Raw genomic sequence first — 11,318 nt, forward strand, 5'->3', positions numbered from 1 at the left:
TGATGGTCATCAAATGGTGTACAACAACTTTAAGAGAACAACAGTAAATTAAAACAAAAAAAACATAGCAAAAAATGTAACTACCTGCATAGGTCCTGAAACCTCCTTCTATGCTGCCTTGTACGTTCCCCTCCCGACTCCCCAGGGCACACACCCCCTCAAAGAGCAAACTTGCCACAGGGCAAGCTTTTCTTAATTCCCTGTCCCCTCTGGAGGTTCAGTCTCATGTAACTGCTTTCCTTGCTCTCAGTTTTCCCCAGGCTTGCAGAGGTGGGTGGTGGTTTGCCGAAGGACACTGGGAAGAGGTGGAGTTAAAAGCGGTGAGGGTGCAGCCAGTTGTTGAAGTGTATGAAGACAGGGGAACCTGGGGCAGATGTAAAATTAAATTGTCTCTCCTTCCCTCTCTTGCTCTGACCTGTTGTGAGCATGAGGCCCCAGTCAGAGCAGTAACAGCCACTTGGTAGAGGAAATGCAACCTTGATGTAGAGGTTTTAATGCCTTGTATGGGTGGGATGTCCCAGCACACCATTTGGCTCCTCTCGTGGCCCTGTGCTAGTGCTCCAAGGATGTATCACACGCAGTGTGGCAGAGCCAGAAGGTGTTCCTATCTAACTAGTTATCCCATAGGTCTTTCACACCGTGGAACATACTGGCAGTACCAACCAAAACATGCTCAAATTTTGTTTCCTTTCTAAGGAATTCTTATTTTGTTCACTCATCAGCTCTGTGATGCACAGCTTTCTTGAGGAGTTCACCCTGTTCTCAACCTGTAACTGTGAGAGAAGAACAAACAGTAGAGGCTTGGAGGTTTTGTTCACATGGGTATAAAGAGAGAATTTAGGTTTCACACGTCTTATCTAAATGGTCCAAAACTCCTTCTGGAGAGAAGGGAGAAAGAAACCTAAAACTCCCTGGACTTTCACACCAGTTTTCCAGCACTCCCGTCTGTTACACAGACTAGACATTTTGCAGATTTCTTTGAGAACTTCCTGGCAACCACCAGCAATCACCAGGGCAGGATGCATATGTGTTAAACTGAAATCTTAAACAGAATCATCTTTTTGAGCTTCAAATATCCTTTTTTTTTTCCCGTGAATTCTGCAAACTGGATTAGTATTATTTCATTTCACTGCAGCTAGTTCAACCATAACCCTCCATAGGAGCAATGGCGAAGCAAAGGCTTAGGGTTTGCCAAATGGATAAAAGGATGTTTTACATGGCCCTTCCATGAAGAAATTGAACAGGTCTTTTTTTCTGGATGTCTTGTTATTTCTATTATGGTGAATTTTCTTTCACAGTATGTTGTTGCAACTCAGATCTAAACCCAGCTCCCAACTTTTTTTCAGGTACACCCAGCTAACCAGACAGACTCTTCCTAATTACTAAGTCAAACAACCTGGGATCCACAAGGTCAATGGCTCAGTGTGTTCCAGAGCCATTAATCAAGCAAGAATTAATACACTGAGCACAGGAGAAACTGTCAGTTAAGTGTCAATAAAAAGACTTCATCTCCTTGTGAATCCCAAATAGCTTAACAGCTTCCTCTTGGATGGATGGCAGGTACCATGAAACATGTAAGCGTGACCCCACATCACTGTTAATGTGTATGTAGTCAGTTGTTTTTACGTCCAAGGACATTGTAGAATTTCCCAGCTTTCACCAAGCTTTCCCCTTTACAAATGATACTGGTAGCATATGCCTTGGGGGAGTTATGGTGGTGTGAGATATGGACTGGCAGTAACTTGTATCATATAAACGCCCTGCCCTTTCATAGGCAGTAACTCACTACTGCTGCTTTTATTTCTGTATAGAAGGCCAAAAGTAATACGAAACATTTTAGTGTTGCAAGATATAGAGGGTTATCAAAGTGCATTTTTGTAAAATTATGCAGCATCATTAATAAACGTGTTATTAATTCATGAAACCAATCACCTTAAAAACTGATTAATTTATGTTTATTAATCAATAAAAGTGTGTCCTCAGTATGCTGATGTTCACTCTGTAATATAAGTAGGTAAATAATGAGGTAATATCACTTACTTTACCTATGAGGTAGGTAAATTTTAGATATAATTACATCCCACTTGTAATAAAGACAGAAAATGAGAAGAGATTAAGCTGTTTGCAGAAAGCCACAGAGGAAGCTGCTGCCTGGTAAGAACTCAGGTGGTAATTCTGTGTCTCTACTGGTTGACCATACTCCTCTACCTTTTTTGGGAGTCACGTGTTAAAAACAAAAGAAAGATCTGCAAGTGTTAAAACTAAGTATAACTATAAACACGCTCCAATACAGAGTGGGAAAGCGGTGAACCAAAAAGGGAGAAAGCAAGAATCACCATGAACTCACAGGAAAGAAGACCAAGGAGACAATACAAAAGACTTTGAGATGGAATAACACACTATAATTACCTGAAATCCAACTGCTAAATCTTGTGTTGCTTTCCTGAGTGAATGCTAACAGAAGAAGTCAAATTCTGGATTGGTGAAGTGACACATCTGTACAGCTGATACAAACTGAAAACTGGGAGCAGTGAAGTCAGTGGGAGTTACCAGTGTTCAGCACCTCCTAGGGGATGCGTACTCTGCAATCAGAAGTGTGACCGCAGCATGTTTAGGCATAACTGTGCAAGCTGGAATTGAGCTACCTCAGTTAACCACAGCAGTCACAGTGCAGTGATACAAACTTCAGAAAGACTTTATGAACACATTTTTCCTACAAACAAAACTTCTATGAATATTATGCATTTCAGAGAAACTAATACTCACATTGAAACAAGGAAATTCCCATCAGCAGCACAATCTTAAATATTACCTCTAACAACCGGGTACAGACCAAATGCCACCAGGCCTCTGGCGGATCCAGTAAAATTTACCAGAGGTTCAGCCTCAGAAATGCAGGTGCTGAGTACGCCTCAGTTCTTCTTCAAGGCCAGAAAATGGCCAGTAAGTAAACTTTAATAACTAATGAAAATCAAGAACATTATAACAAGCTGTTCAATAATTCTTCGCTATAGGAAAAAAGGATAAAAATGATTTATGTATATTCCCTGTGATCCTGCCATAAAAATCTCAGATAAAATACACAAATCATTATTTTATTTAAAAAAAAGAGGGGACAAAAAGGTAATAATCATAGTTATTTGAGCTAATTATTCCTAAAGGAAACCATAAGAGACTGGAAAACATACAAAAACCACCACTCCTGGTCTGCTACCTGGGGAGAACAAAAAACACTCTAGTAGGAAACATAGGTAAAAAAAATAATGAAATTAGCATCTCCAAATTGTTTAAAAACGGATCTTCAGCCTAAAGAGAATCGACAGCATAGCTTTAAGGATAGATAAATGGCTGCCTCAAGGATCTGTCTTACCTCCTCTTTTTTTTTTTTTAAGTAATACCTTAATTTGCATAGTAATAACCCAATTATTGTAAGATTAGGTGACAGAAATCTCATTATTACTGTTCCTACAAAACAGTCGATATTCCATTCAGTACCTTTTAATGTTACACACCTTAAAACATAATTATTCCAATATATGCTCATTCATCTTTAATGCAATTTCTTCAATAATAGTAAAAAAGACTCTTCCTGTAATTGTTAGGTTTTTTTTTGGTTGAATATATTAGTGTTAAAACATGATTTTTCTCGTTCAGGCTGCTATAGAAACAAGCAAAGCCAACCAACTGCTTAGGGGCACGCTCCCTCCCCTCTTCCCAAGAGGGAGTCCACCAAGAGGCCTGAAGCACATATGTTAAAATATGTTGCAACAGCTCTCTCTCTCCATCTCCCCCACTCCCTGCTTCTTCCCACGCTGAGAGCTGGTCATAAGACAAGCTTGCAAACAAAATCAAATATATATTAGCATCAGGCTTCTGAGAGTTATTTGTGTTTAGGGTTTGCTGTTACGGAGAGAGGGGGAAGGGTTGTGGTTTTAGGGCTGAGGGAAGCAGAAATCAGAGCAGGCACACAGAGACACAGGGCTTACCTGCCACAGGCTTTCTCAGTTTCAATTACAAAGATAATAAATGCGATAAGTGGTCAGTTACCAGATTAAGAGCAGAAAGGAAGTGGGGGAAGAAGATAGGACTGGCTCCAGCAGGAGAACACAGCACCACACATTACGCTTCAAAAGGATGTCATAAACTGTTTAGAGAGGGGAAATAGCAGCTATTCTTTTGCCAGTGTCAGTTATCTCAGTGTATGCAAGGTGAGGCCATGAGCCGTGTTACAGGCAAGATTTCTGTACCTCTGCTTCAAACCCAAGAGAGGCTGGAAGCAACAGAGAGCTGTCGCCTCTGGGTGTGTGGCTGGAGCCCGTAGGAAATCAGCTGGTGCTCTAGCCCAGCGCTCAGCAACCAGTGCATTTCCCAGCCCCTAAGGAGGCCAGGCAAGAGAGGGCTGCACACAGCAACTCTGCTCATGGAGGGAGTCCCACTTCTGACCTTACCCGGGTGTGCAGGGGGCACTGTGGGAAAAGCTGGTTGAAGCTGATCCTCGCATAACCACAGGTGTTCAGTTTGCTGCTTTTTGGAGTACCGCTAACCCCATCATCACTAAAAGCAGCAAATACAAGATATTTCACATGGGTTATCTGCTGTTTAATTCTTATGAAAGCCTTCTGTCAAAGTGGCATGAAGGAGAAGTAATTTAGCCAAGTTCTGATTTCTGAAGTCCTGTACAATTGCTGAGCTATTGCAAAAGGAGAATTTGTGTGTAGCTGGAAACCATCACTAGGTAGAAGAGTTCCAGGACTTTTGTAGGGTTGGAAATGCGGTCTGCTGATAGTGGGGTCTAGGCACCCGCCTCCCAGCCCCAATCACTACAGGGCTAAATGCAAGTGAGAAGTGCTGTGCTGCCTCTGCACCCTGCGCTGGATTTTGCAGAAGGGGAAAATATCACACACCAGCACACACATCTGAAGGGGAAATGAGCATCCCTGGCGCTGCCCACATGCCTGCATGGAAGACAAGCTCCAGTGCAGAATGTTTGAACCTTTTTTCTGAAGATTTTGACCACTTGCCTAATAGTTCTGTTTTTGAAAAGTTTCCAATTATACCACATTCCACAGAAAGCAAATTAAAATGACTGTTTTCAGAAAAAAAAAAAAAAGCAGCAAATATGCTAATGATTTTTCCTTACATTCTTATCATCTCATTTCACGCATTTAAACAGAAAACCTTGTGAATCTTGCTATGAAAATAATCAACAAAGAAGAAACAGCCTTCCATCTTACACCAAAACTTGGAGGGCTGAGCTTATACCATCCTGACCCAATCTGACTGAAACTGAAAACTTTTCCTCTTCCATTAATAGCTTTTCCAATTCAGCAGTTCAAAGCTGCAATCCCTCACAGCCTATGCAAGGATTTGGGATCATTTTATAAATCTGTGTGGCAAACGAACATGAAAGAGAAACTCTCCTTATGGCTGAGAACTATCCTTTCAGGGGAAAAATGTTATTAGCTTTTTAGAGAGCATTTGCAAGGGTAATTTGCAGTACAGCATCTCTTTTTATTGGCCTTGCAAGCAAGTGTTGAAACAATTTGTCTTATCATATGTGTTCACTTTGAATAGGGACCTCAAGTGAAATGCTGCTCTTGAAATAGGGAACGATGGGTTCAAAAACCAAAACTAAAAAAGGCTTATAGTATGGCAATAATTTATTTCAACAAAGAAATACTGAAAGTGAAGGAGGAAAGGAAAAAAGAAAGATAAATGAAAAAGGAAAGGAAAAGCTTCTGATTAAGTCCGTCATAACTTAAGGCAGCTATGCCAAAGCTCCCAGTTTGGTCCAACAATTTCACAGGTATTATAACAGGAGGGTAAATCACTACTCCTGGGTGTCATTTGTATTTCATTACTTCTTAAGAGTCCTCAGCCAAAACCAGATCTCTTCCATGTGAGACTCTGCACAAACAATAAAGAAACACCACCACCCACAGACAACTCACAACGTATAGCTGTAAATCAGGATTATCATCACCTGTAAGGGCCAGCAGCACAGGATGGAGGGTTTGATTTAAGGAGCACAGAGGTCAGTGGAAATCTTTCCATTCTTTCAGTGTGCTTTGACTCATGGAAGAAGCAAAGCCCCAGACCATGCCTGAAAAAAATAAGCTGTTCTCTTCCACTGAAGCCTCCAAGTCATCCCACCTTTCTCTGCGGGACAGTTCTTTGACACAGATGACTCTGAGCAAAGGGAACTGATCTCTTTTATGCCATGGCAGAACAGAATGAAGACTGGGGATCTCTAATTCTGACAGTGGCACTCCATTCTGCCAGGGTAAACAAATAACTTCTATTCTAAGGGAGGAAAAAGCTATTCTGTAGATGACTGGGACACAACACCACATTTGCAGTGAAGTTACATATCATTTGAAGTGGAAAACCAGTGAAAGCACTTTCTTCCAAATAAAATCAGTAACAAAAAAGGCTATGAAGTGTAACAAGAAATAATAAAATCAAAGGTCACAAGTTACATATGTTTCTAGTGCTGATTCTTCCCTACAGCAAAAATTCAATTTACAGATGACAGCCCTGCAAGGCAGTTTGCTAGTGTAGATCTCTTCCCCTTCTACTGGAGTTCAAGGGATTCCCAGTGGGTATAGGAGTCTGCTCCTCACAGCCTAAAATGATTTACTTGCTCAGCCACTGCAACTCTTCCGTCTCCTATCTCTGCTGCGTTTGCTGGACTAAGCAGAAACTACCCATCAATAGTACTTACACCAACTTCTTCAGTTAAATGCATTTTAATTGAAAATGCTTTTAATGGCAACGGGCTAGTTTCACTAACAAAACTGCACAAGTCCGGAATACCTGAGTTGAAGGATACAGAAAAAGTCATCCCCCAAACACCCCACAGGCCAGCAAGATGGATGTTCACCCAAGCTGTGAGTTCAAACCCATGCTTCAAATCAGAGCCCTGAACTGAAATTCCACATGTCTGAAGGGAGTACCTTAACCTCAGGACTATGAACTACTCTGGAGCGCTGTCTTTCTCTCAAGGTTAGGGTTGACTTCTGGGAGGACGGACTTTTTTTTTTTAAGTGAAAATTTCTGAAAGCTTCCCTTTTCATTCTGAATCAGAAAAAGACAAGAACAGAGGGCTGGTTTTGAAAGGTTATTGAAAAATACTATGGGCCAGCACTTCAACTTTCACAAATCAACGTGCTGGCATTTAAATCAGGGTAACCCTCTTGACTTGACTAGCTTTCAGCTTGACCCAACAGAAACAGAAATGATGTAAGCTTTTTATGTTCAATGAAAACTAAGAAGTGAATCTGATGAACAGAAGAGAACAATTTATTTCTCCAAAATCCTTGCTCTACTTAAGAAAAAGGCAGAAAGTATATTCCTTGTAAAAAAACACACATTCAATTCTTTAAAACATTTGTCCATGCAAAGCTATGGGCACAAGTCCCATATCCTTAGATAAATTTTCACTGATTTATGAGAGATTTCTGTGATGGCTTTCCCACACCTATGAGGACATTTTACTGCATGAATACTGCATATATTAAAACAAGCCGAAGTCTCCTTCACTTGATCATGACAGAATTGCCACTTATCGACTCACAGTCATAAGGTAAGCCTATTTGGCCTACTCTCATCAGCTTGGAAGGCAATGTATTTTATAATAAGACTGTCATCCACATTAACTTCAGAGGTAGAACTTGTCTCTTTTGAACTGTGTCATATAGAAAAAAATACTGAAATAAACCAGAACCTGCACAAGTATCAGTACAGGAAAAGGAAGACTGACTCAGTAAAATGAATAACCAAACCAATCTCAAATCACAGACTGTACACAATTCTCGGTGATGCTTTGGTCAGAACTATAAACTGTACATAGCAATTCCTGGCAACTTTCAGCAGCAATATAACCCCAAAGCTTACTTCCGATTCATGTAACAAGTCAAAACAAAGCATTGAAGCACATGACTACATTTTTAACCAAGCCTGGGATATACTAAGGTACGTGCACAAACTATTTCTTTCCTTCTATCATGGGTATAATCAAGACTTGATATTTGGCTGCTCTGCAGTGCTCTGTCATGTTTCCAAATGAAGATGCAGTTTATGATGTAGATGTTGCTACCATACACGTGAGTCCATCTGCTTGCTGCCAATATAACATACTTTTAAAATATTGCATAAGTACTTAATTGCAACATAAATAGGCCCATATTTAGCAAGAGCCTAGCTTTAAACATCTGAATAAGAGCTCAACAGCTCACTAAAGTCCTTAAAGGTAGCCAGGTGTTTAAGTACTAAGTTGAATCAGGGCCAAAGCCAGAATAAGTGTTGACATGCTATAATATAAAGGTTTAGTATCAAATGAATAATAAGGCCAATACAAAGCTCATTTGGCTGAATTTCACTGTCATTAAGCTACATACAAACATAGTTCCTGGAGACATCTGATCTAACAGAACTCTAAGGTCAAGTAGAATGATCACTCCCATCTATGTCAATGTGAAAACAAAATTATTGGTTTGTGAATACAAAAGTTCACTCAAGTGTAAAATTGTTTGAGATAGATTTGTCCACACACATAACAGGAACTTAAATCTTTATCTAGAAATCTGAATAAAATAAAGCTACCTATGACCCTGACAGATCTGTGATAAGAAGTATACAAGAATTCACAAAATCCTATTTAACACTTCATTTAAAACTGCAAATGACTTGATAACGATCTGGATATCTTTCTACTGTATCTCCCTTTTTCAGAGGACTTGATTACAAGGAAGAAAAATCCTTCTTTAAATGTTTCAAAGAAAACTGAATGCTGATAGAGGAACATGAGCTCTGACTTTTTTGAACGTCCATGGCATTTGTGAGATGTGTTTAATATTAACACTCTTCACATTTATTTGCTGACATGTGGCAAGCATACTAGAAATGTAGGTCTGCATCATACAAAGACCAAGTTTTGATGCAACATATATTCCTACCAGTGTGTTGCTTATGGTAGGGTGTGGGGAGTCTGCCATCACATAATGTGTCACTTTATATAAAGTAAAGTCTGGGAATTATTGAAGTCATTGTCATTTCATATCACAAAAATATCAATGTTAAATGTGCCTTTAAAACAATTATCAGTCACGTGTGTCAAGAAGCAAGAGATGAGGAATATTTCATGTGAGTAAAATGCAGATAAGTTAACTTGACAAGAACATGTATTCACTTAAGGATGGGATATGTCCCTCTTGGCATGGACATCATACTGTGCAGAATCTCCAAGAATTTAATTAGAGCTTGTAATATAGTAATTAACTACTGTATATTGAAACCTCTTTTTTTTTTTTTCCATATGGAAATGATCATGATGGAAAAAAAAAGAATGGCACTAGAAAACAAAAGCTACTGTAAATCTACAGGCATTATAAAGTGCATGGTGGGCTTTGTCCTCTCTCTGTCCTACCACTGACCTCACCTTGTACCTGACTACTTATGGCACCTTCTCTGAATTACATAAATCATGCATTAAATATTATTTATTTTTGATAGCTCTCCAAAAATAATTCCACCTCCTTAAACAAAAGATCATAGCTGCTTCACGAAGTCAATAGGGTACATTCTCCCAGTCTTTAAATAGGTATTTTCCACAACTTGTTAACCATAAGTATTATTGTTTTTATGCAGAAAATAAAAATTCATTCCAAACCTTGGACCATACATAAAATCAGACACTTGGAATCATTGAAAATGCTTCCTTTTATAATATACATCACTTAGAACTTTGTTTGGGTGCTTCTACAAGTAGCAGTTGTTTTAGTCTTCCAGAAATAGCATTATAAAGTATATAGAGTATTGAGATTTACTAAGTAATCCAGACTAAGTCAGGAAGTGGGAGTGGGCCTAAGCGGTGTTCCTACCTCCACCATCTATTCTCACGCTGAAAGCAGACCAAGTACAATGAAAAGGGAGAAACTGTTCAGCCACATGTGGCATATGCTCCCACAGGCATGTTTCCTGCTGCAGGAGAGAGGACAAGGCAGATCTGACAAGGTGATAGGCTTACCTCCCCTGTGAATCTACATTTGAACTCTGAATCTTGGAGATCTGTAGGTTCAGCTCTGATCCCCCAATCAACTAGCAAATCCTGAACCTAATCTTTTACTAAGAACTCTTCAAAATTTCATGTTTATAAAAATGATATCGGGATTCAACGGACACAGAATAAAAACATAGACATATATTATTTCAGCTTGATCTTTGGGTGGGTGGGTGATCTTAACCACTTTTGTTACCATTTCTCCACCCATAAAATAGCAATAATAGTAACTTACCTCTTTGATAAAGTACTTTGAAATCTGTGAATAAAAAGCACTATGTAAAAGCTGAATTTCATAATTAGGTGTTATTATAGTTTAAGTAGTATTTGGCAAAAAATAAAGAGAATATAAAAGCATCCAAGCTCTGATTTATTGTTACTTAGTTCCTGGGGGTAGTCTTTCAGACTATCTTTGCCTTCTTCACTCAGCTGTAGTAAGCTTAAACCCAGCATTAGAGAAAATGAATGTTAATATGCTCAGGATAAAGGCACCTCCCAAGCATTTGCAGACATGATGGTGAGACAAACTTACCACAGCTTCATGGTTTGCTATGTGCCAACTGAGCCTAACTTCCTGTGGCAATGCTCTCAGGCTGTTGCAACTGCCTTGGAAAATCTTTACACTGTGGTAACTCGATCACTTGGAAAAAGTAGCTTTTGCCCCAGTTTCCAATGCCAGAATTGTCATTGATTGTAGAGACTTAATTCACAGTTGTTCTTCTGGGATGGACGCACTTCAGCTTCTACTTGTCCTTTGAAATAAAGTCAGGACAGACTTTTTGTTGGTAGGTGAAGAGTTAAAACCAAAATGCCCACCCCATGTCCCCATGCTGCTTCCTAGGACTCTCTGAACATTTGCCTGAGCCTTGGACACTCACTCCCACCCCACAGCCATTGCGAGGTCTCCTCAAGGTCTGCAGGGTGGTTCAGGCCCCTGCGCTCCCCCCAACAGCTCTTCCCACCATCAAGGAGGGAAGGAGAAAAGCCATCAGGGACATGTCAGCTGGAGCAGACATCTGCAGCCATCTGGCCCCACCCTGACCAGCAAATAGGGGCCAGGGCTGCTCTTTGGTTAGTGGCTGTGTGGCTAAATGCTCCTTCCTGCCCCTGAACAGGGTATACTCGCCAGGAGCAGTGCCTGGCCTGCCTGCGGTAACTGCAAAACCACTTCTAAGCCTTGTTGGTATAAAGACTGTTGAGCCTAGGCCAAAACTATGCCACCGACTGCTCCAACAGTGTGCAGAGAAAGCAGCATGTG

At 40.1% G+C, this 11,318-nt stretch overlaps 1 protein-coding gene across 9 annotated transcripts in view; it reads right to left on the reverse strand.

Annotated features, from left to right (window-relative positions):
- SOX5 (SRY-box transcription factor 5) overlaps positions 1-11,318 on the reverse strand; it is a 643,266-nt gene that overhangs the window by 554,582 nt on the left and 77,366 nt on the right. For 3 of the 9 annotated variants that reach the window (XM_066990350.1, XM_048046775.2, XM_048046779.2), the window contains exon 2: positions 10,593-10,812. The exons of the other annotated variants lie outside the window; for them this stretch is intronic. The gene's annotated coding sequence lies outside the window, so the exon portion shown is untranslated. The remainder of the gene's footprint in view (positions 1-10,592; positions 10,813-11,318) is intronic. 9 annotated transcript variants of the gene reach the window in all.

Source organism: Anser cygnoides, chromosome 1, assembly GCF_040182565.1.
Source record: "Anser cygnoides isolate HZ-2024a breed goose chromosome 1, Taihu_goose_T2T_genome, whole genome shotgun sequence".
In the NCBI taxonomy this organism is placed as follows: Eukaryota; Metazoa; Chordata; class Aves; order Anseriformes; family Anatidae; genus Anser; species Anser cygnoides.